Below are 24,105 nucleotides of genomic sequence, written 5' to 3' on the forward strand. Positions count from 1 at the left end.
AGCTCTGGGCAGCTGCTGGGAAGTCCCTGCAGCCCCTGATGTGGGGTCAGCCTGCAGAAAGCAGCTGAGACTCCCGACTGGCCATTGCTCCTCCCTGGTAGTGTGAGGCCAAGGAGGGCTAGACCTGTAGGGCCTGAGCCCTCCTGGCTGGCTTGCCAATTCTGATACCGATCCCAGGTTTGGCTGCCTGGCATTCAAAAGCCAGTAATCAAGAGACAGGGTCTGGTGGAAGGAAAATATATTTATTCAAGAGCTGGCAGCTTAAGAAGATGGCAGACTTGTGTCGAGAAGAGCGTCTTAACAATTGGACGTGGGCAGGAGTATTTGTAAGGAGGCAGGAGGAATGAAAAAACAAACGGAACAAAGGAATCTAAGGGGGGATGAGAGCTCTGCGTTGAGGGACCACGTGCAAGCCAACACAGCCTGTCAAGGTAACTGGTCGAAAGTCAGCGAATCTCCCGGAGCCAGCATGTCTGAAGGTTGGAGTCTCCCTCCTTTGAAGTTAGTTCTTAGAATTCTTAAACAAACAGGCTGTTTATCTGCACTCACATATTAGTTAACAGGTCGTCATTTACAGAACTAATGTTAAAGGAACGGTAGGATGGGTTACAAAGGAAGAGAGGCGAGCGAAGTCCTGTTTACAACCCAATGTGACAGCGCGGGGCTGGGCCGGAGGAGGCTGCGTGGAGAGCATGGACTGTGGAGATGGAGAAGCCCCGTGGCCAGGGCCCGGCAGCAGTCAGCCGGAGGAGGTGCTTGAGCTGAGGCTGAGTCCCTACAGCCCGCATGGAGCTTCCCCGTTAAGGAAGAAGAGAGGAGCAGGGCTATCGAGGAAGAGGGAATGGCAGGGAAATGAATGGCCCAGGGAGGGAGCTGCTGTCGTCTGTGTCACTGACACATGGACTACCAGGATGAGTGGGTACAAATCATGATGGCTTCGGCCGGGCTGTCATGGAAATATTCCTTAGGTTTAGGGGGTGGGCTGTGTTCTGTAACTCTTGGGGTTTCTCTCAAAGTTGTCAGCAGAAGGTGGTAAGATCTCGCAAACGAAGAGAGGAACAGAAACTGGGTGAATTCTGGATCTGTTCCACCTGTGAGGAAGAGTGAACAACACTCAGCTGACACATCTGTGCCTCGGCTGCTCTGTGTCCTTCCACGTGATTATTCATTAATTGTTTGCGAACCGTGGGCTGCTGAGCTCTGGCTGCACTCTCCCCGAGCTCCGGAGCCCACAGGAGGCATCCCGGGGGCAGTCAGCGGTCACTTCGGGGGAACTTAGGCTGAGAGCAGGGGCAGGTAGGCAAAGAAGCTGCAGAAGAGGCTGACACGCGACACAACAGATGTGCCCGGCTAAGGAGGTGTCAGGCAAGGCTTTGCGGAGCGATGACACAGTTGCTACACATCCTTTGCTCTGATGGCTCCATGTGTAGAGCAACCAGTCCAAAGGTAGAGTCCTCACAAGGAAGGAGCCCCACTGATCTGGTCTCTGGCCTCACCCGCAGCTGTGGGTCTTGAACTCCTTTGAGAATGAGACGACAGTGAATTTCTTATTTCAGGCGCCCTGATATCTTAGGGCTGCAGCAAGTCAAACCCAAGGAGGGCTGCCCTACTATTTTTAACTTTATAAAGGAATTCAATTGTTTTGTTCTTTTAAAAAGTATCTCTGGAAAAAAATTCTAGTTTTTAATACCAGCCAAGGTACATTCAAAACAATGGTTTTAATAATTTTCCAGCTTCATTACCTCTACTAGTAGATAGACACACAAAAAAAAAAAGGAAGAGAGAAAGTGTGGCTGGAGAGGGGGAGGAAAGGGGAAGAAGAGAGAAAGGGGAGCGAGCCCCAGGAGTCCCTTGAGCACAGGTCGCTGAGCTTTTACATACTTATTTCAGTGCGGGCAGATGTGGGATTAGCGCGCTTGGAGCGCCCAGCGGGCCTCAACCCGGGAGCTCGGGAGCTCGTGGAGCTGGGAAGTCAAAGTAAGACTCCTGAACAATGGGCCACACAACGCTCTGGTATAATGCAATCCCTTCCGGCTATTGTGCTGAATCTTTTTAAAGATCATTTTAATACGTCTTTGTAGGAAAAAAATATGTTGGTCTTTAAAAAGGAAAAAAAAGTCCCTCCCACCCTCATCCCACTTGCCAAGGGGGAGAGTCTCCGGGATACGGGGGACGTGAGGGGCGGGCAGGGGAGAGGGAAGGAGGCAGGTTCGCTCCCATTCGGGAGCTCAGGGCACGGCCTCTGCACTGTGATGCGCCTGCAGCCCAGAAGCTTCCAGGGGAGCTCCTGCCCCTCACTCTGTGGCAGGGCTGGCCCCATGACATTTCAGCAGGAGCCTCGGGATCAGGCCCACAGAGACGCTGGCATTTCGCAGGTCCATCAGAAGGCACACTCTGCAACCCGAAGTTCTTTCCAGAGCAAGATGCGATCTTCTCTGAACAGCCCAAATCTAAGAGAGAGGGGCTGAGGGAAAATGAAGCAATATTTCTCCTCAGAAAGGTGAAGCAGTAACCCACGCCTTTGCTGACCGCCTCTCTCCCGTGAAGTTTTCTCTCGCCTGCTGGCTGGAAAAGATGTCTTACTCCACGAAACCTCGGGAGTCCTCAAGCCTGCGCCATGCCATCTGCTACTTTTCCTTCTCAATCTTGTACAACAGGTGTAATCTCAGCTGCACAAATCGGGTCCTAACAGAAAGCAGAAAGCACATTTAGCTGGGACGCTGAAAACAACTCGATGTAGCAACTACTGCAGAGGAATGGACAGGGTTAAGGAAACCAGCAAGGGACACTGAGGTGCACAGGGACTAACTACAGCAAGAAGCCATTACCACTTTACACCTGAAGAACAAGGACTGGAAGTGGAGTAATTAGACTCAGGTGAGAGCCAGAGCTATTGAAAGGCACTGCTTAGTTGTAGTCCTAGAGAGTCATAACCATTGCCAGAAACCGGGGCTCGGGCAAGGAGGGATTGTGTATGTGTGTGTGTGTATGTGGGGTCAATACCTTGAACTCTTTCTCTTTATGACCTCTGGTCTCCTTCCAGTGCCTTCTAACTCATTCTATTAACTGAACCCAATCAGAAGGCACAGAATGGCAGCTCAGAAATGTAGCTTCTTCAAAGAAGAAGCTACACAGAGTAGAGCAAAGATGGGAGGAAAACAGGCCAGGCACAGAGGCTGGCAGGCAGAATTGCCAGACCCTCGGGTGTATTCCATTAATACATGAGATAGGTAAAAAAAAATGCGTAAGCAAATTTTCTTTTCTGTTAAGAAGTCAAGCACACTTGTGCAGTCCATAGGGGAGTACCAAGGGTGGGGAGAAAAGAGAAAACGGCCTCTGTGTAGCTATTGAGAGCTATGATTACTTTATCGTAACTATATAATTATGGTCATTTTCCTGCTATTAAACTGCATTTTCCCTCTATTTTCCCGCTATTAAGGAAGATATCTTTTCTTAGTTTATTTTTATATCTAATCCATCTATTCCTGTCTCCCACCCATGGTCAGAAAGAGTTCTTTCAAATGTTTATCAAATAAAACAAACATTTGTAGAGAAGAAACTCCTAATTTCGCATCGGTAAGAACACCTATTAATTAACACACCCTCTTGGAAATATTTCTCTAGTACATAAGACTTCTTTAGCTCATATGCCAATAAAACTGTGTTGGAACATTTTGATGGTAGGACCATGCTTGCTTAAGAGGACTCTGAAGGACACTCGAATCCTTGTAAGTGTGAGGAGAATTTCAAGCAGAGAGGAACACAGTGCAGAAGAAATCAGCAAAAAATGAAAGTCCACCACGGAAATTATCGAAATAGACACACTATACCAGGCTTATCTGGGTAAATGCATCTATGATCATCAGGATAAAGGTGTGTCTGTGTGAAAATGGTTCGACAGAATATACTGTGTGGAGCATTCTAGTGTGAGAATATGGCCTGAAGGCAGGCCTCCAGCACGAGTACAGTTGTCACAGGTGGCAACATCTTATTGGATGCCATTGTTGACTCAGGGGCCACATGAAAATATGGACAAAAGGCAGGTGGCTGCATGAGTGGTAAAGGTGTAACTCCTAAACGCTGGCCTCTCTGGCTGAAATGTATAATTGATGCTTCAGCACAAACTGATTAATATTTTGTCCTTCCATACTCCTCCACGTGGGTCCACAAATCCCTTGAAGGTCTCTCTTAAAAAGAGCCTCTATTTATTTTCTAGCTTGATCTACTTTCATCAGCATCGGTCGAAGATCAAAGGCTATGAAACAAGATTCATTTGGGTAGAGGAAGTTGCCCCCTCCAACTAGATACCCACCGTTTCCTCGGAAAAATTTCCACCCAGCGCTTTGGCTGCTTGACACGGAAAAGGTGAAGCACAGCAGGCCCCGAATAATGCCACTGCCACCAACAAAGTTTCGCTTCAACGTTCACGAGATGCTCTAGCAGCTTCACTCTTGTTTACAGCAGCCAACTTATGGTGAAGCTGGTTTCATTGCATGCCTTTCGCTGGAAGTGCAGCAGCCCCCGGCAGCATTAAGCGAGGACCTGCTGTACGCAGAAAGCCGACCCCCTTCTGGTCCTTCTGGAACATCTGGGGCTGCCGGGCTCTTCTCGCTGTTGCGCGGCCCGGACACAGGCTTAAGAATGAGCGCAGCTGTGCGCGAGACGGATCACTGCAGTGGCTTTAGGGAGGAATAAGTGTAGAATCAATTGTTCCAAATTAACTTATTTTGAGATAATTATAGGTTTGCATGCCGTTGTAAGAAATAATAGAGAGAAATTCCATGGATGCTTTATCTAGTTTTTCCCAATGGCAACATTTTTCCAAAACTATAATATCACAACCAGAAAGAGCGTTGGCGCGATACAAATCTTATCCCTATTTCTCCCGTTTTACTCGTACTCATGGGTTGGTGTGTATGTGTGCATTTCGTCCCATACAATTTCATCACATGTGTAGGCCTTTTGTATTCACCATCAGTCAAGATACAGAACTTTCTGCCCCCCAAGATCCAGCCCTCTTGTCTCCCTTTTATAGCCAAACCCACTTTACTCCTCCAGCCTCCCCCACTGGCATTCCTAACCTCTGGCAACCAATACTTTTTCTCCATTCACAAACTGTTATTTCAAAATTCTTATACAAATGGAATCATACGATATGCATCTTTTGAAATTCGTGTTTTGTCCACTCAGCATAATTATCTGGATTTCAGCCAAGCTGCGTGAGTCGTATAGTTTGTTCCTTTATTGCCGACTAGTCTTTCATGCCATGGATGTGCTAGAGTTTGCTTAATCACTCACGCATTGAAGGACATCTGGGTTGCTTCCAGGTTTGGGCCATTACATATCAAGCTTTTCTGAACATTGAAGTACAAGTGTTTAGGTAAACGTAAGTCTTTACTTCCCTGGGATAAATGACCAAGTATTCAATTACTAGATCGCAGAGCAGTTGCACATTTACTTTTTAAAGAAATTGCCAAATTTTGTTCCAGAAGGGACTAAACTGTTTCACATTCCCACCAGCAAAGTACGAACATTTTCTGGTGTCTCCAGGAGAGCAATTTCTGGGTTGTAGGCAGTTGCATCTTAGGTTTATCATAGAGAGGAAACTATTTTCCATGACAATTATCAATGTGTTAGTGATCCAGTTTCTCCGTGTATTTCCCAGTATTTGGTGTTGCTACTATTTTTTATTTTAGCCATTTTGATGGATGGGTAGTAGTATTGTGATTTTAATTTACATTTCTCTGATGGTTAATGATCTTAAATATCTTGCCATTTGATTGTCACCTGAGTATCCTCTTTGTTGAAATATTTCTGCATGCCTTTTGCCCATTTTCTAATTGGATTGTTTCTTTTTCTATTATTGAATCTTGAAGGTTCTTTATATTTTTCAGAAACTAGTCATTTGTCAAATATGTGGCTTGCAAATATCGTCTCCCATTAAGTAGCTTATCTTTTCTTCCTTTTAACAGGGTCTTCAGCATAGTGCAAGTTTAAATTTTCATGATGTTCTATTTATCAAATGGAATCCTTTGTTCATATTTTTTGTGTCAAGACTAATAACTCTTCACCTAGAAATAATTTCTGAAGATTTCTCCTATTTTTTTAATTTATAATTTTATGTATTACATTTAAGTTAGTGACCCACTTTAGACTAATTTTTGTATGAAGGTGTGAGGCTTAGGAAGTGGGCATGAGATAGAGAGAGTAACATCCATTGATTGCTTTCTGTACACACCCCGGCTGGGGTAACTGAAACCTGGGGATGTGCCCTGACCAGAATCAAACCGGCGACCTTCTGATGCATGGGACAACACCCAGCCAAGCCCCACCAACCAGGGCACTCCAGCATCATTTATAAAGAAGGTCAGCTATTCTTCATTGAATTTTGCACCTTTATAAAAATCAGTTGGAAATATTTGTGTGGGTCCATGTCTGGCTTTCTATTCTGTTCTATATATCTACCCCTCCACCAATACCACACTATCTTGTTTACTATAGTTAAGTAGCAAGTTTTCGAGTTAGAGCGATTCCTTCCATTTTATTTGGTTTCAAGATTGTTTTAGAAATCCTAGTACCTTTGATGTATTTTTAAAGAACTGAAGATCTTCTATAAGAAGATGGCTCCCTCTGGGTGGGGTACAGCCATGAGTCTTATTTTAGGGTTGTTGACCTGAGTCTAGATGAGCCAGAATTTGTGGAGAGATCGCAAAACATTTGTGGTCACTGCTATTTGTTATGGTTTCGAAGATCCTGAAGCAACATTCGGTCTCATAATCAAGCCTGTCCAGGAATGCACTGGGCTACATAATTTGGAAAGCAATTGGGATAGTTAACAGAATTAAAGAAAAAAGCAGAATCTGAGAATTCAAGGGGAGGAAAAAGGGATTCTTTCCTTCTCTATCTCCATCTTTCATCTCTGTTTATCTTTTTATGTTAAACTCACTCTTTGCTATTGCAAAGAAGCTTTCTTATGGGCTGGGTTGGGTGTCTGAGAGCAGACTGAAACTTATAAGCTAAGAATACTATGAACTCCTAATTAAGGAGAAAATGTATTACTCAGTAATTCTGGAAGAAATGTCCCGGGAAGGATTCTGGAATTAGGTCCTGAGACCATCCCTTAAACCTTACCTACGGTGAGAGGGCTGGAATATTCTATTCGAGGTGGGAGGTTTGACTGACATCATCATGACTGACATTGCACAACATACCATCATGTAAGTGGAAGCTTAATTCTGCAATCCCAGGGGCCCTGTTTTCTTTTCAAAGAATGTCTTGAAAAATAATTCCATTTCTTTAGAATATGAAACTTTATTGACTAGAACATGCCCCAAGTATTTTTACTATATCTAGCGTGTCTTCAGATTTTCTCTTTTGGTAACATAGCCAATTATGAGAGTGATTGTTCACATCCCTTATCAACCACCTTAATGGAAAGTAAACAGCCACCACTTGGTATTAAAGAAAAGTTATAGGTGAACCCTTTGGATGATACTTGCTCACCATGTTGACACATTGGTCCTGGGGCCCAGAATAATCAGGAAGGACCTGTTTGGCAGATGTGCCAGCTAAAAGTGACACCTGTCATAGTGACCTCTAGAACGTCCCTCTAACACTGCCTCTGTGTGGATCAAACCCAACCCTCCCCAAAGCCACTTTTTGCCTTCTCTGTCTGTTGTATTCAACATATGGAATGCCCTACACCTCTCCCAGTTGCTACGCTTCCATCAAAGACCAGCTCACTCTTCTCCTCTATACTCAGTCCTGGCAAAACTGCAAAATTCTCCCTCTCAATACCCAAGCCACTTTTTTCTCTGTCTTTCATTGTAGTAATTTGTACTCAAGTCTCACACCACCCTCTACACACACACGCACAAATGTGTATCATTCTTGAGTCCCTTCCTTATATATAATCTTTCTTCCAGCCAACAGCATGACATTTATTTGAGGAGGAATCTATGGACTCTTGTTTTCCTTTAATTTCTCTAGCGATCCCTTGTCCATTTCTCACTGGAAGGTCCAATTTACATTTTGAGCATGAGAATGAAGCCCACCCAGCCCTCCTCTCGCTTTCATATGCCCAGACTATCGGGGACATTTTATTTTCTCATGTTATACTACCTGGTGTACTGTTTCACTTCTGAGGCTGCCATTACGACCTCTCAGTTCCAGTAGCTAATGATGAAATGAGCCAAAGCACTGGAACCACCACTGAAGCTCAGCCTGCTGACCTCATAGGATTGCTCCTCCCAGCCTCAGAGACATTTATCTCTCTGTCCCAGAGGGCAAACTCTTCAGTCATTTACCAGTACTTCTTCACTGGTTGGGGTGCTTAGAAGTTTATATGTGATAGAGACAGTCTCGGTTTACCTGTTTCTCCTTTCACTCTCAAAATTGTTCCAGTTTGGATAATAATTATATGGTCATCCCTGCCTGACATTTGGGCACTGTGGCAAGGTCATGGAGTCTGATGAGCGTGGTGTGGGCTGGCTGGGCCTTGAGGCTGGTCTCTGCCATAGCTGATGACATAGCTTTTCTGCTCCGACTGCAGTGCTTCTTTAAGGAGCAAAAGAAAGATCCCCTCACTCGCATCCCCCATACAGTGTTCAGCCAAGTGTGTTCTAGCCAAGAATGCCTGGCCTCGATAGTTAACGATCTTTACCAAGCCCATTTCTTTTCAACCAGGGGTTTACACTCTTTACTTTCTAGGATCTCCTATCTTGGGATAGGAAGATGTTTCGTTGGTCTTCTGTCCTCATGGATTTTATAATATCAGCTTTAGGGGAAAATTTTGATCTGTTGAAGAAAAAAAGTTTAAGAACTACTCACCCCCAATGTGGTCCTTTTAGAAGGAGAAGTTCAACTTTAATAGTGCTCAATACATAACATTCATTTCAGGATATCAACTGATAAAAATGTAGTACTTTTTCCTCTTTCTGGGTAATGCCTATGTCATATTCTGATCATTTATAAATGACATCTGTGAGGCTGATTCAGTTATATTTTATTATCTAGAAGACATGCCTTTAATTTCAAAATGAGTATTTTGGAACAAACCGTGGTTTGTTCCCTTTTATAGATAAAATATCCTGAATCTTTTTAAGGTTGTAAACGAATGTTTTCTGCCCTTTTTAAAAAAGTAACTTCAATAGGGCTTACTTATTGAACATGTGTAAGTCATCTTGTTTTCCTGAACCTTTTTGTATATCTGCTATTTTCTCTCTATTTTCACAAATTTACAACTACAGCACAATGCTGAGTCCTGAGATGAGTTCTCTCATGCTGCGTTTAGATCCTGATAAAGAGAAGAACAATGTTTAGACTCATCCAAGTAATCTTTGGCTAAATTAGGTTCTCAGTTGGTTTTGGGAAGAACTGGAAAAAGCCTCCGCCAGGAGCTCCAGGGCTGTTGTACAACTTCACACATGAGTAATTTGTTTTAACCCTCATAGTCAACTGACCAAGTGCCCACTTGTTTATTGGCGTGAGAGGCCTCACTGTGCACCAGCCACCGCAGGCGCCTTCATAAGTGAGGAAATGTATCAGCTGCTTTGGGAAGCCCCAGCCGTTGTACATTTGATTAAGCTTTTCATAGCATCATGATCTCCCACAGCCTGGCTGATGGTCCTCCCTCAACGTAACTCCTGTTGTTTGAATTAGGGATGTTAGCTGCATTGCTCTGTTTGATGACTCTATTTATCTAGTGCTTTTTTACCTCTGCCTTTGCATGTAATCAGCAGGTTACCCTCTCCTTTCTTGGCCTTGGCCTGTCGCTACTTAATTTTTGCATTAGTAATAATTTTTAAATTTCTTTAAAATTAAAAAAAAATTTAAATTAGAGTTTACGTTCAATACTATTTTGTATTAGTTTCAGTTGTACAGAATAGTGGTTAGCCAATCATATAACTTTACAAAGTTATTCTTATTGTTAATACCAGCTTTTGTATATTGGGTTACGGGTAAGTGGCAAACGGTGTGCTACCAAGATCTTGATGAAGTAGATGCGGTTATGTAGATTTTATACATAAGAAAAGTGAGGTACTAATTAACCCCCTCACATTCATGTTGCTACTGAATGACAGAAAGGGGCTTTAATCTGAGGGCAGCCTATTGCATGTATCTATCTCCTGCACCAAGTGTTCGGCCAATAGATGATTTCCCTGGTTTACAAAAGAAAAGGAATTTCTTTACTTTTTACATGCTGTTTTCCATGTCAATGGAAAATAGGTTGTGCTAAATATGTAATATAAGGACAACAGTTTAACGCTATGTTTCCCTTTTTCAGATTCTCTCTTAAGTATCACTCAGTGAGGCTGTCAGAGGCAGATCCTACATCTGGACACGGAGGCCCTGGAGTATTGACTAAGTACATCCGATAAGGACTTGATTGTGTTCTTTGTTCCTGCCAGACCCAGCTCAGCATGATGCTCCATGGCAGATGGTGAAGGGGATGACAAGCCAGCCTGGACTGGCACTCCACCATGAGCAATGAGTGGACTGAGCCTGGCAGACTCTTGGCATAAATACATTGGGGCCCCCCCATTTAAAATAGGGTCAGATTGAGCAGAGGCAAGGAGAAACTCTTGAGCCAGCTCCTGAGGCACCCAGGCCTTCCTTAGTTGTTGTTATCACCTATCTCCAGGACTGGACTCTGCATTTAAGAGAATTTCCTTATCTCTCGCCTCCTGTTTTCTGAACCTTCAGAAGTTTCTGCCCTGCTTTTTTGATCTGCTTCTCATACATCCCTATTTGCAACTAGTCCTGGACTTCAGTTTTTACTTCTGGCACCTCCCTGCCCCGCATCCATGACGATCACGTGGAGAGCTAATACTAGCCAAAATTCCTTATCAAAAGTCACATCTGTTTTAGAATTTGGAGGTTCCCAGATTTTAGAGAAGTCCGGTGCCTCAGGTAACAAACCATAATCAAACATATTAATATTTTTTATTGAACAATCTAAGGGCAAGAAGGTCAGTGCCCCTAACTAAATAGGTATTGCATGTTGTAAAAATTCTTGTGCTGCACCAGTGTGCCTCTTGCACCATACTGATTGAAAATTGGGACACTGGTTGAAAATTGCTGCTCTGAACACATCATGGCCAGAGCTATTAGATTAGGTGGGTGGTAGGGGTGGGAGAAAAAAAGTCATGTGACTATAACTGGGAGACTGAATCTTCACTGGGAGAGAAAAGCATACCCCAAAAGCAGACTCCCCTCTGACGAATTTAATGGACAACAGCTTTTCATCCTGAATGTGAATTTTACTTTAATTCACGAATTATATTTTTTTGCAACAGTCCTGCAAGATATTTTATTCCTGTTTTAAAGATGAGGTAATTGAGTTGGATCAGAGGGTTTAAGTCATTTTTCAAGAGAGCAAATTAATTGGGATGGACCTGAATTTCAAATCCCAGTACTTTCACTTTTATTGTTCAACTTTACAGTTTGGTTTATGTTTCATTGCTATATATTTGTATTTATATTACATTCTAGATTGTTTGCTCTGATGCGAGAATTATTCATAGATATGTTTATATATGCTCCTGTGGCTTTATGAGAACATCACCACATCTCTACTCATATTGCTTCCTTTTCTTTTGATTTAGGGATTAAATCACAAAGACATGTTTTAGATATTCAATCATATGTCAAAGTATTGTATTATAAAGAATTCAGCTGAGAGTTCCAATCAAGATGGTAAATAGGTAAATGCGATACTCAGAACCACGTCAAAATTACAACTACAGAACAACCATCATTCAGAACCACCTGAAATCTAGTTCAACAGAAGTCTTAAAACTGAGGATATAAAGAAGAAACCACATCAAGACTAAGAGGGGCAGAGACTCCAAAATGACTGGTCCCATACCCATGTGTGGTGATTAAAAATTAGAAGAGATATTGTGGCTGCAAAGATTCCCTCTGAGGTGCGAAGGATCCCAGCCCCACCCCAGAACCTCCAGTCCAGGGCTCCAGTACTGGGAATAGAAATCCTCATAATTTCTGGCTGTAAAACCAACAGGGGTTTTGGCTAAGTGAGACAGAGTGTTGCTGGAGTCCCAGCCTCTTAAAAGGCCAGTGCTTGGACTTACTTGGTTTCATTTGCTCTGAGCTCCAGCATTAGGGCAACAACTTGAAAGGCATCAGGAACATATGGGGAGGAACTGAATTGTTTGGCATCAGGATGAGAGCTGGAGGAGCAGCTTTCTCCCAGACAAACGTACTGGCCAAGGCCATTGTTCCTTGGCTGAGCCTTCCCCTCAACAGAGTCAGCAGGCTGGCACCTTATCTGAGTCTTCATCAACCTGGCTAACACTGTTTGTCCCATCCTAATAATTTTCTGAGGCGCCCCCCACTTTTGGCCCACCCATGCTGTTTCTAATGGCTTCTCCATACAAAAGGACTGTCTAGGCTCATGCTGCAGACTTTCCTGAAACCTCTCAAACAAGCAGTATCTGGTCTCTGTGTACCACATACCTCTTGTTAAGTGGCCCCAGGCCCAGCACTAGCAGCATTCAGTCTTGGTTTACAACTTGGCCTCTCTGGACACCTCCAAGCTCACCACAAGAAGTAGAAGGCATCTGTAGGTCTCTTTGTAGATCATTCTGGTGACTCTCTGAATGGATCTTGCCCTACACCTCCCAGGAGGCCCCAGTACCAGCACATCTGGTGGGCAACTTTAGACAACACTGAAGCACCACCCAACCACCTCCACTAGAGAATACTCAAGGGGTTGACTTTGTGGGTACCTGGACCCCACTGAAGTGAGTTGTGCTCTGTGGGGTTGGCCCCTGCACAGCAAATCTTCCATGTGCTTGCAGCCAGTTCTTATAGCTGATCAACTTGGGGGTAAATCCCTCCTATTGACATGCCAAAAGCAATCAGGGCTCAACTACAACAGGAAGGTACACACAACCCACATGGGAATGCTCCTGGAGTGCCTGGCTCAGGTAACTTGGGAAGCTGCACCAGTGGGCCCTACAGGATACCTACTACATAAGGTCACCATAGCAAGACTGGGAGATGTAGCAGCTGTACCTAATATATAGAAACAAACACAGGGAGGAAGCCAAAATGAGGAAACAAAATAACATGTCCCAAATGAAAGAACAGAAAAAAAAAACCCCAAGAAAAGAAGTAAACAATCTACCAGATTCAGAGTTCAAAACACCAATTACAAGGATGCTCAATGAATAGAAGAATATAATGAGAATTTCAGCAAAGAGATAGGGAACATAAAAAAGAACCAGTCAGAAATGAAGAATACACTAACTGAAATAAAGCATACATTACAGTGAATCAACAGTAGAGTAGATGAAGCAGAGGATCAAATCAGCAATTTGGAAGATAAGGAAGCAGAAAATACCCTGTCAGAACAGCACAAAGAAAAGAGAATCCAGAAACATGAGGATAGTATAAGGAACCTCTGGTATAACTTCAAGTGCACTAACACTTGCATCATGGGGGTGCCAGAAGGAGAAGATAGAGCAAGGAATTAGAAACCTATGTGAAAAAATATTGATGGAAAACTTTCTCAACTTGGTGAAGAAAATAGACACACAAGTCCAGGAAGTGCAGAGTCCAAAACAAGAAGAACCCAAAGAGGCCCACACCAAGACATATCACAAGTAAAATGGCAAAGGTTAAAGACAAAGAGAGAATTGTAAAAGTGGCAAGAGAATAGCAGCTAGTTACCTATAAGGGAGCTCCCATAAGACTGTTAGCTGATTTCTCAACAGAAACTTTGCAGGCCAGAAGGGATTGGCACAAAATAGTCAAAGTGATCAAAGGCAAGAACCTATATACATTCTAGATTACTCTACCCAGCAAAGCTATCATTTAGAATTAAAGGACAGATAAAGATCTTCCCAGACAAGGAAAAGCTAAAGTAGTTCATCACCACCAAACCAGTATAAAAAGAAATGTTAAAGGATCTTCTTTAAAAAGAAGAAGAGCCCGGCCGGGCGTGGCTCAGCGGTTGAGCATTGACCTAGGATCCAGGTGATTGGGGTTTGATTCCCGGTCAGGGCACATGCCAGGGTTGCAGGCTTGATCCCCTGTCGGGAGCTTGCAGGAAGCAGCCGATCAATGACTCTCTCATCATTGATGTTTCTATCTCTCTCTCTCCCTCTCCTTTCCTCTTTCTGAAATCAATAAAGATATATTTTTAAAAAGAAGAAGAAGAAGAAAAAAAGATAAAAATATCAAAAGTGCAGTCCCAAGGCCAATGATTCAATCAGTCATGCTTATAAATGAAGCCCCAGTGAAAACACTGAACACCTCTTTGGGTAAAGTTCCTGTTTTGTAATACACCTCACTGTGCCAGGAGGTTCACTTTTCCTTACTCCACAGTGAGTGGACACAGAAGCTTTTCAGTTGAGACCCTTCCAGACCTTGTCCTTTGCACCAGTTCTTTTGGCTAGTCCTCATTTGTATCAGTTTTTGTTTTTGTTTTTGTAAAACTGTGGTCACACTTTTCTGAGTTCTGTGAATCATTCTAACAAATCAGCAAACCGAAGTGGGTAGTTGCAGCCCCCAAATTGTAGCCAGTTGGTTAGAAGTATAAGTGGTCTGGAAATCCTGAAACTTATGTGTTGTGTCTGAAGTGAGGGTAGTCTTGTGAAGTTTGGCAGAATGCTGAGTAGTATCAGAATTGCATTGCAGAAGGGAAGCATTTTTCATTTTCCTTATTTTGAGCCATATTGTAATGGTTTGGTATTCAGATATAACCAATGAATAGAAAATATAGCACAAATAAGACATAGGAGTGAATATGGAAAGGCTGCCCACTCAGCTCAAAATCACTGAATACCTTCTCTGGGTTGTAACAGCTACAGATGCTTTTGAATGCATCTGACAGGAGAAGAAAGAGCAATGAACTTTTTACATAATGTTTGGCTTGCATGGGAACTAGCACTAAAAGCTGCTTTTTTCCATTGCAGCAAAAATGTGATCTGGCGAGCCCTGAATGAGTAGCTCAGTTGGTTAGAGCATCATCCAGATACGCCAAAATTCCAGGTTGGATCCCTGGTCAGGGCACATACAAGAATCAATCAACGAGTGCACAAATAAGTGGAACAACAAATTGATGTTTCTCTCCCTCTCTGTCTCTCTAAAAAATTAATAAATAAATAAAAATTTAAATGTGACCTGGCTTGAATTATGATTTAGATTTTTGCAGAAGAAAAAATGACCAGGAAAGGAAAACTTGAAGGCTTAATTTTCAAGGGAAACTATCTCATCCTTGATTATGCCAAACTGTTTCCTATAGGCACTGAATAGCAATATGTAAGAAAACTCTGCCTCACAAAACTTTTATGCATTCCAGAGAAGCACTGCCATGGGTTTTTAGAATAAATATTTCTTGTCATAATTCATCGTATGTGTTTTTAAAATAAAATTTTTCCACCAAATATCATTCTAAAATCTGTCGTGCACTTAGTCTGGCTTGGTGTGGCTCAGCAGTTAGGCATCAACTGGTTTGATTCCAGGTCAAGGCACATGCCTGGGTTGCGGGCTCAATCTCCAGTCAGGGATGTGCAGGAGGCAGCCAGTCAATGACAATTCTCTCATCATTGATGTTTCAACTCTCTCTCTCCCTTCAACTCTCTGAAATCAGTGAAGATATATTAATAAATAAATAAATAAATAAATAAATACCTGTAATGCATTTAAATATTCTCTGATTGGAATTTGTGGAAGAAGGAATATGAAGAGGGAAAGGTTATTCTCTGATAATAGCGACAATGCATAATACAGCATGACACTGATGAGAGAGAGAGACACTTAGAGTAGTAATCTCATTCGCATTTCCTTCCATGCTAGGTAATTTGTTGCCAGGTTTCTGCTCATGTGGAGGCAACATACCTCCTAGAACAAGTGCTTACACTGTCCCTCCTGGAAAGAATGAGTAGCATGTGCAGCAGAGCCACCCCAGGCATCAGAACTTGAAGCAGAGATGCCCCAGCTACCTGCAAATGAAGGTTGAGAAACAAAGCTGTCCACCAACCTCAGCCTAGGGCAGCTGGTCCCCAGCTGGCCCACAGATGCATTAGATAATTTTTGTTCTAAGTCACTGTTTGGGGGCAGTATATTACATAGCAATTGCTGATTGATATAGATCCTGAATACTTGTTAATTTCACTGAAATTTCAAGTTACAGTAACTCATAATTTTACATTATATTCTACAGATATTCTGGACCACCAGAAAGATGAACAGTTGGGCCCTAGAGCCAATTAAGCCTGAAGCATTGCTGGAGGCAAAAATGACTAAACAGAAGCTACCCTACTTCAGACATATCATGAGAAGGAAGGAGTCTTTGGAAAAGGCAATAATGCTGGGAAAAATAGAAGACAGCTGGAGAAAAGGAAGGCCAAATATGAGATAGATTGACTCCATGAAAGAATCCATAGGCATGAGCCTATCGAGGCTGAGCAGAGCTATTGTGGGTAGGACTTTGTGGACATCACTCAGTCATAGGGTCAGCAGGAGTCAGAGCCGACTCAGTGGTACGTAGTACACGTATTCATTTAACATTTCTAAAATTTAAAATTGTAAAGTCATCACTAATGATTTATTATTTACTTTAAATTACTGAAGAAATGTCATGGATCAAAGAGATAGTAAAAAAAGTAATTATAGCACAGCTGGTGTGGCTCAGGGGTTGAGCATTGGCCCCTGAACCAAGAGGTCAGGGGATCAATCCCTGATCAGGGCACATGCTAGGGATGTGGACTTGACCCTCAGTAGGGGAGTGCAGGGGGCGGCCGATTGGTGCTTCTCTCTCATCAATGTTTCTATCCCTTATCCATCTCCCTTCCTCTCTCTCTTAAAAAAAAAAAAATCAATAAAAACATACTTATTTTAAAAACCAATTATATATTATTTAGAAAATAACAAAAATGATAACTCTATGTATCTTATGAAAAGTGATCAAAGAATACAGAAAATGTAAATGCTCTTAATATTAACCAAGAATAAGTATATATATCTAGTCTTTTATACTTATATGTGAAGGATGTGTATTAAACTTTAATAGGACCTACTGCTATGGTGGTAGGGTAGTTGGATTTGTTGCTAAATATAGGGAAGGAGATTTTCATCATTTGCTATGCAAAATTTGGTAATTTTTTGAATTGTTTCAAATGTAGTATTTTCCTTATTATATAGTTTTAAGAAATCAAATTGGAAGGACATTCACCAAAATGTTAGGGTTAGTTATCTCTAGGAATAGGTAAATTTTTTTTGTTATTTTTTGTTTAAGTTTGGATTCTCCTGAAAGCAGAACCTGAGAAAAAGACTTGCAATCAGGTAGTTTATTTAGGAGGTAAAACCAAGAGTCTGCGTGAGGGCAGAGTGAGACAGAAAAGGCGAAAAGTTGATGTAAAAATACTGCTGTGGGCAACAAGTGCCCTGTTCCACCCAAACCTCCTGAGAAGTGCCCAGGGTGTCTTCCAGAAGGACCGGAGGCCGGAACATTGATCTACGGCTCCTTCCTTGGTGAGAATCAACTGCAGGGGTGCTGACTTCTCTATGGTCCAGGTCATGATTACACAAGGGCTGATGAGGCTCCTTCAATGCGGGAGAAACTCCAGGGCAAACAGACTCACCTTGGATGCTTGAGGGCTTGAGGGATCATGCGGACAACGCAAGGTGAGATTGAGCTTAAGTGGAACTGTCAATGGCAACCCTGGTTACAGTCAGAGAGGGTCCAAAGGGATGTGTTGTAACTTTCCATTCCATTATCATTCTTTTTTGTATTTCTCAATTATTCAAACTGAATATTTATTCTTTGTAAAGCGAAATAAAGTTTATTCTGAAGCATCTTGGCCAAACAGACTTTCGTTCTCACAGAAAGGATATTGGAAGCATTTTGTATTTTTACTCACACAGCATCATCTATTGAAATATCTCACCGTAAACTTTATAACTGCTTTAAATACCTACAGATTCTATAAATTGATTTTAGGGTTATCAATTAAATATACTGACAAGAAAACACAGGTTCTCCAAGATACAGTGTCTAACAATGGATCATGTGAAAACCACTACAAAATACAAATGCTAAATCTAAGACGTTAAGAAAAACATGATTAAAAATAGGCCTTGCTGTGCTTTGTATTCTATTATTTTATTCTGTAATTCTTCACTGGTCAGAGCCATTTTTATTTTTTCCTGTATAGCTCCTTCAAAAAGGAATGACTAACCCAGAAACATATACTGACCCTGATCTGAATGGAAAACTCTAAGATTCAGCATCTCTTCGTGACCTAAGTGGAGAACCAGTCTTTTAGCTCTGGCTGTTTTCCGCATCTTAATCAATCTTGATGTACATTAAAATTTTTTTATTATGATACAGTCTTTTATTTATTTATTCCCTTATTCAACCAACAGATGTCTATTGAATTTTTGCCGTGTTCAGGGAATTCTGCTGAGCTCATTAAGTGACGACCAAGACTTCATGGCCACTCTCTCCATAAACCGGTAAGCTTTACATAAGCTGAACAATTTCATGAACCATCTGAGATTTTACACAGCATTGTTTATCTACTTACCACTGTGGCGCTTCTTAAATAAGACTTTTTTTTCTCTTTTTTGACAAGACTGGGGTAACTCAGTTTGCCTTAGTTTGCCTTGAGGAAATAACTTTCTCTATTTGGGACAATAATGGGCTTGGTATTTTCCTACTGCAGCAAAGTAACTGAATTTCACAGTGAAGGAATTTAATTTCTCTAGGTGTTAAAAGTTATACAGTCATGTCATAGCTATCCATTTGCTTGAGCAGCTTAAAAATATTTACTCTAATAATGACTTATCTTTAGTATATGCCTCATAAAATGGTGAATGACAAAAATCTTAAATTCTAGCAAAGCGCTTGTTTTAGGAACATGCCACATTAATTTTCTCCGTATTTATATGGGCTCTACTTCTTAATATACTAACCGATGTTGTTTCAAATGCTAGATATGATCTTATCTGTACTTACATCAGAACCCATTAACTGTGGAGGATCCTTTTTCAGGAAATGCCTTTCCCCAACTGGGCGGATCTCCGAGGGGACAGTGGGGACTTTTCCGATAGATCCCAACCTGAAATTTTAAATGCATATTTTCATTTCTATCTAGTGTCTTTCTGATATCAGAATACCTCCTATCCGCTTGCATTTGGCACTAAGTTTCTTCTATTAAATTATAAAATTTTCAGTCTATGTTTATTTCATCACCTGAAAGTCTTCTAAATGAATCTCTTGGATTATGCTAGTCACCCCACCTTTTCCTAAACTACCTGGAATGAAAACTAATTTCCTTTAGTGGTTCAGAAACATGTAAATCTCTTTGCTTTGAACTAAATTTAAACTGTAATAAAGGGTTTTGCCTTAAAATGCCGATAAATTTAAAACTTTCCACAAAATAAAACAGCATGATGTCAGATTGACCTTACCTCCTAATTATTTGTTTAAGAGACATACCCACAAGCTTTGATACATTTTAATAAGCTACTGAATACTGTTTTCTTGTTTTACATATGCTAAACCACTAACCCACAACAAGAATAATGTCTTTATTCCTTTAGCTCATTAAGTAAGAAAAATAAAATTGAAGGAATTTATGAAGGAAATAAAACGGCACTAAGAATCACCTAAGATGTATATTTCACGACTGCAGCCTTGTTTTTGGCTATGAACACTCTGATTTGTCAGTTCTTCATTTAACATCTAATTTCCCAATATTCATTCATTGAGTCTTTAATTAAACATTTAAGTACCTACTGCTCTGAGGCAGTGTCTTAGGAGCTATGGTAAAAGGCATCATCTCTGCCATCTGGGAGCTTAGAGGATAGAACCAAGGCGGTATATAAATCAGAAATTGAAATATGATATAATAACAGTGATACCCAGTCACTCATCCATTTTCTATTCATCCATTTACTTATTTGGCGCTTTAATGAATATTTTGGAATTTACACTATATATTACATATTAGCGGTACAAGGAAGACAAACAAGACTGAGTTTATAACATCAAGTAAGTCTATAGGGAAAGATAGACACAAAAATAAAAAATAAAATAATGTATCCAATATAATAATAAAGATATGCACAAGGCATTATGGGGGAAAAAGAAGGGATGCTTATTTTTTATGGGAAAGGGTCAGAAAAAATGTTCTCAATGATACCTGAAGGAAGAGCAGGAAAGACCAGCAGTCGCAGATGAAGACCCTCCCTGGAAGTGGGTCTTTAAGTAAGATCAGAAATAAATAACTTTTTTGTGAATTCAACATATATTTATTGAGAATTTGCAATGTGTGCAACATCGCCTTTATGTGGTTCCATATAGGTGGGATGAAGAGCACTGAAGGAAAGGGTAGAGCGCGCATAAAAGGGCAAATCAGTGTTAATACCTGGCCTATTAGGCTGCCCCTAAGGCCTTCAAGGGAAGAGTTAGATCTTCGCTGTGGATGGGACAGGGGGAAGTCATGGTAACTACTGTATATTTGCATTTTAGCGTGATGGCTCTGGTAGGACCATAGGGAATGTTTAGAGGGAGGTAGAACTGTAGACATGTCCACTGTCAAAAAGTGTATTGAAATATCCAGAAAGAAGATGGCGAAGGTCTGAAATAAGACACTATCAGCCAGAATACATTAATTCAACAAATATTTATTATAGGCCTATTTGTCATCATTGTGTTAGTTATTTTAGAAAAGAGTCAGCTATATGAGAGTGTGTATGTGTGAGTGCACGTATACACTTTTATAGTTAAAACATTACAGATATAGTTATATAATTAGATGTATTTCTAGCTTTGCTGCAGTAAGAAATTAATTGTGGTTTGGCTTCGGGCTTTAGTTCTGCTCCATGTGCCTTCTTCTCAGTCCCAGGCTGAAGGACAGCCCCTGTCCGGCATCTGCCATGAGAAAGCAGAGGACATGTGACAGCCCTCAGTGCCTACTGTGGGCCTGCAAGCGTTTGCCGAATGCAGCCTTCCTTTGGCCTCCCAGCCATTTCTGCTGCGCCTTCTCCACGTCTCCTCCACGACAGCAGGGAGGCGTGACAGCTGGCAGGCCCCCCGATTCCTGCTGGGGCCTGTCCTCGATGGGAGGTGTGCCGCATCTACCCACAGTCCGCCGGCTGGGCAGTCGCCCCATGAGTGTACGCAGCGCAGCGGTGGTCACCAAAACCCATGCCATCTGCTACGGCATGGCGCTGACAGATCCCAGTGGATGCACTGGAGGAGGTCCCAGGGGCCCCTTGTAGCACCTGCTGTTACACTAGTCACTGACGTCAGCGAGATGCCGGGGATCCGGAGGCGGCGCTGGAAGAGCCCGGGCGCTGTGCACTCAAGACTGGGTGTTTCCAGTCGGGAGGAAGGGCTCAGTCTTTCAGCCGTCATTTAAGCCGCACTGGTCTGTATTGGATGAATGTCAGCCTTGTACGTCTGTGTGTGTGAGTCCCTCTCTCCCTCTCTCTGTGTGTGTGTGTGTGTGTGTGTAGGCAGTGTTCTGGGAGTATTTCTGACATCCGGCTTGAGTGATCACTAAGTGAGGTGACATAGAATAGGAAAGAGACAATGCAAGAAAAATGATTAGGAGAAAGATAGTCTATTAGATTTGGCTGCTCAGGAAGTCTATATGTACGAACTCAATAGTTCAGTTGTTTAGTTACGTCAGTCAGGGTGCAAAGGAGAGTTCTCGTTGGAGATGCAGTGGACACTGTATAATTGTCAGGGTATAGGCCAAGACAGAAAACGCAGAAAGAATAAAGAAAAAGATTTATAGATTTGCACAAATTAAAATATACAATTTGTGAATATCAAATATTTAAAAAACCTTATAATAAAAGCCCCAAATCACTATAAGAATATACAGGGTTAGGGCAAAAGTAAGTTTATAGTTGTGAGTACATGAAACACAGTTTATTCGTTTCATCATTTATTATTGCATCATTTTCTATATGAATAACTGTAAACCTACTTTTGTCCCACCCCGTATTTTACATGGAAGGCAAACCAATTATTTCAATATATAAAGAACATACACTTTAATCAAGAACCCAACATAAAAATAGGTAAACATAAATAAATATAAATGGTTTATAAATCTATAGGATGATCCCAACTCTCATAATTACATTAATATGACTTTAAAAATATTTTACTTATCAAAATGAAAAATATAAAAATATTTCTAAATAAAAAATGCTGAGCAGGATAGAGGGAAATGCATACCCCTCTATGCTGCTGTTGGAAGTATTAATTGGTGTAACCTCTTTGGCAACCAATTTATTAATATCTATCAAATAGTAAGCAAAATAATTCAATGAGCAGAATATGTTCTAGTTTTTTGCAGGTGAAAAGTGCACATATAGGGAGACTTACAAACACCTGCATATTTTCTGATAAACTAGTCAATAAACTTTTTGTTGTGGCTGCCTCTTTGAAGAGAGACTTGGGATAGCGGTGAAAGTGAGAGAATACTTTTACACTGACATAAAGCATTTGATGTTTTATCATTTGCTTATGCTTTTTAAAGCATTTTTAAGAAAAAAATTTTATGTGAATGAATGCATATAAATATTTGATAAAACTGCTTATTTATGGGTACTTAGACATAGAAAATTATCATACAGATTTATGAAAACATTTCAGAAACATCCCTAAAACATCAAGCAATGTTCAAAACGACGTTTTTAATGGTTTGTAGTCAAAGCTATTAAGAGACAGAAGTAAACATGATTTGCAAGCTGCCTGAATGAAAAGCCCCACTTTATTTTCAGCACCTGCAATTCTCATAATAGCCCCTGAACTGTCTTTTCTTCCTACCCTTAAAAAGAAGCTGCACAACTTTCACTAAGTACCTTCATTATTTGGAAAGATATGGTGTAAGTACTCCCCAAAACAGATCCATTGGGTTTACAGTAGCTCTAATGAAATCCTAGCAATTAGTGTCCAATAAAGCTGAACAGAATTCAGCCTCTGCCCGCCTTGCGGCTGCACAGGACAGCCAAGCTTGTCTGCTCAGTGCTCTCCTTCTGTACACTGTTGTAGCTACAAGGCTGTGCTCTTGGCTGCAAGCTGTGGACATGAAATTGAAACAAGCTAGATGACCTCCCAGACCCAGCTCCATAAAACACTGGCATTGACTAAAATTAATCTATTTTCTGAGCCTGTTGCTATCAGGGTTGCCAAGGGAGTCCTTGCAATCTATTAGCCTGGAAAAAAAGAAGAAAAGGAAAGAAATGAGAAATCTGAAGCTATGTTGCTAAAGTGAATTGGTTCTGGAAGTTTCTCCTCATTACTCTTTTTAGCATGGAGCTCTCACAGTCATTCTAGATTGAGTCGTTACCTACAGTTGGAATATCAGCTGGATTCAGTAGGTGGAGGCTGTTAATGATCGAAGCACCGTGCGATTAGAAAGTCCTGTTTCACGTGGGCATGCCATGAAAGGTGGCTTAATTCATCTGTACAGTGGTGTTCCCATCACCTTCTACTTACCTCACCGGTGGAGGAATCCCATGCTCTAAAATGTACAAGGTGGTCAAATATATGATGCCCAACACCGGACCAATGAGACTGGCAGCAGCTTTTAGTCGCATGTCCTCGCAGCCTGGGGGAGGAACACGCTGCGGCATGGACTGGAAGGAGCTGTGAGCAGCGGGCTCTGTAGTAACGTCCCTGGAGGTTCCCATGGGAGGGTGTGATGGGCTTGAGTAATTTCATAGATTGGCAGGGAGGTGAGACCTATTAGGTTGCTGAGGAACCCTTGAGGACCAAGTGGGGTACAGTTTAGTCTGGCTGATTGGGGCAATGGCAGGTTGGGGAGCCATTCCCGCTGGGTTGGGGCGTAGATGGTGACCACAGGGGAACACGTAGTTAGGCTTTTGGGACCCTGTGAGCCTCAAGCATGTCAAAGCAGCACTTGAAATTTTAGATCTAATGGTATAAATGTCTATAATAATAATAATTTCCTACCACACAGAGTCGGAAGGAAATCAATAAAAGAGATAACATGAAATTACCTAGTAAAATGAAATAGGTTTGAAAATATTTATATATTCATGTAAACCTCATTAGAAAACCTTTAAATGTTAATTCTAGCTTATATT

The sequence above is a fragment of the Miniopterus natalensis genome, chromosome 14 (assembly GCF_054644295.1).
Source record: "Miniopterus natalensis isolate mMinNat1 chromosome 14, mMinNat1.hap1, whole genome shotgun sequence".
Classification (NCBI taxonomy): Eukaryota; Metazoa; Chordata; class Mammalia; order Chiroptera; family Miniopteridae; genus Miniopterus; species Miniopterus natalensis.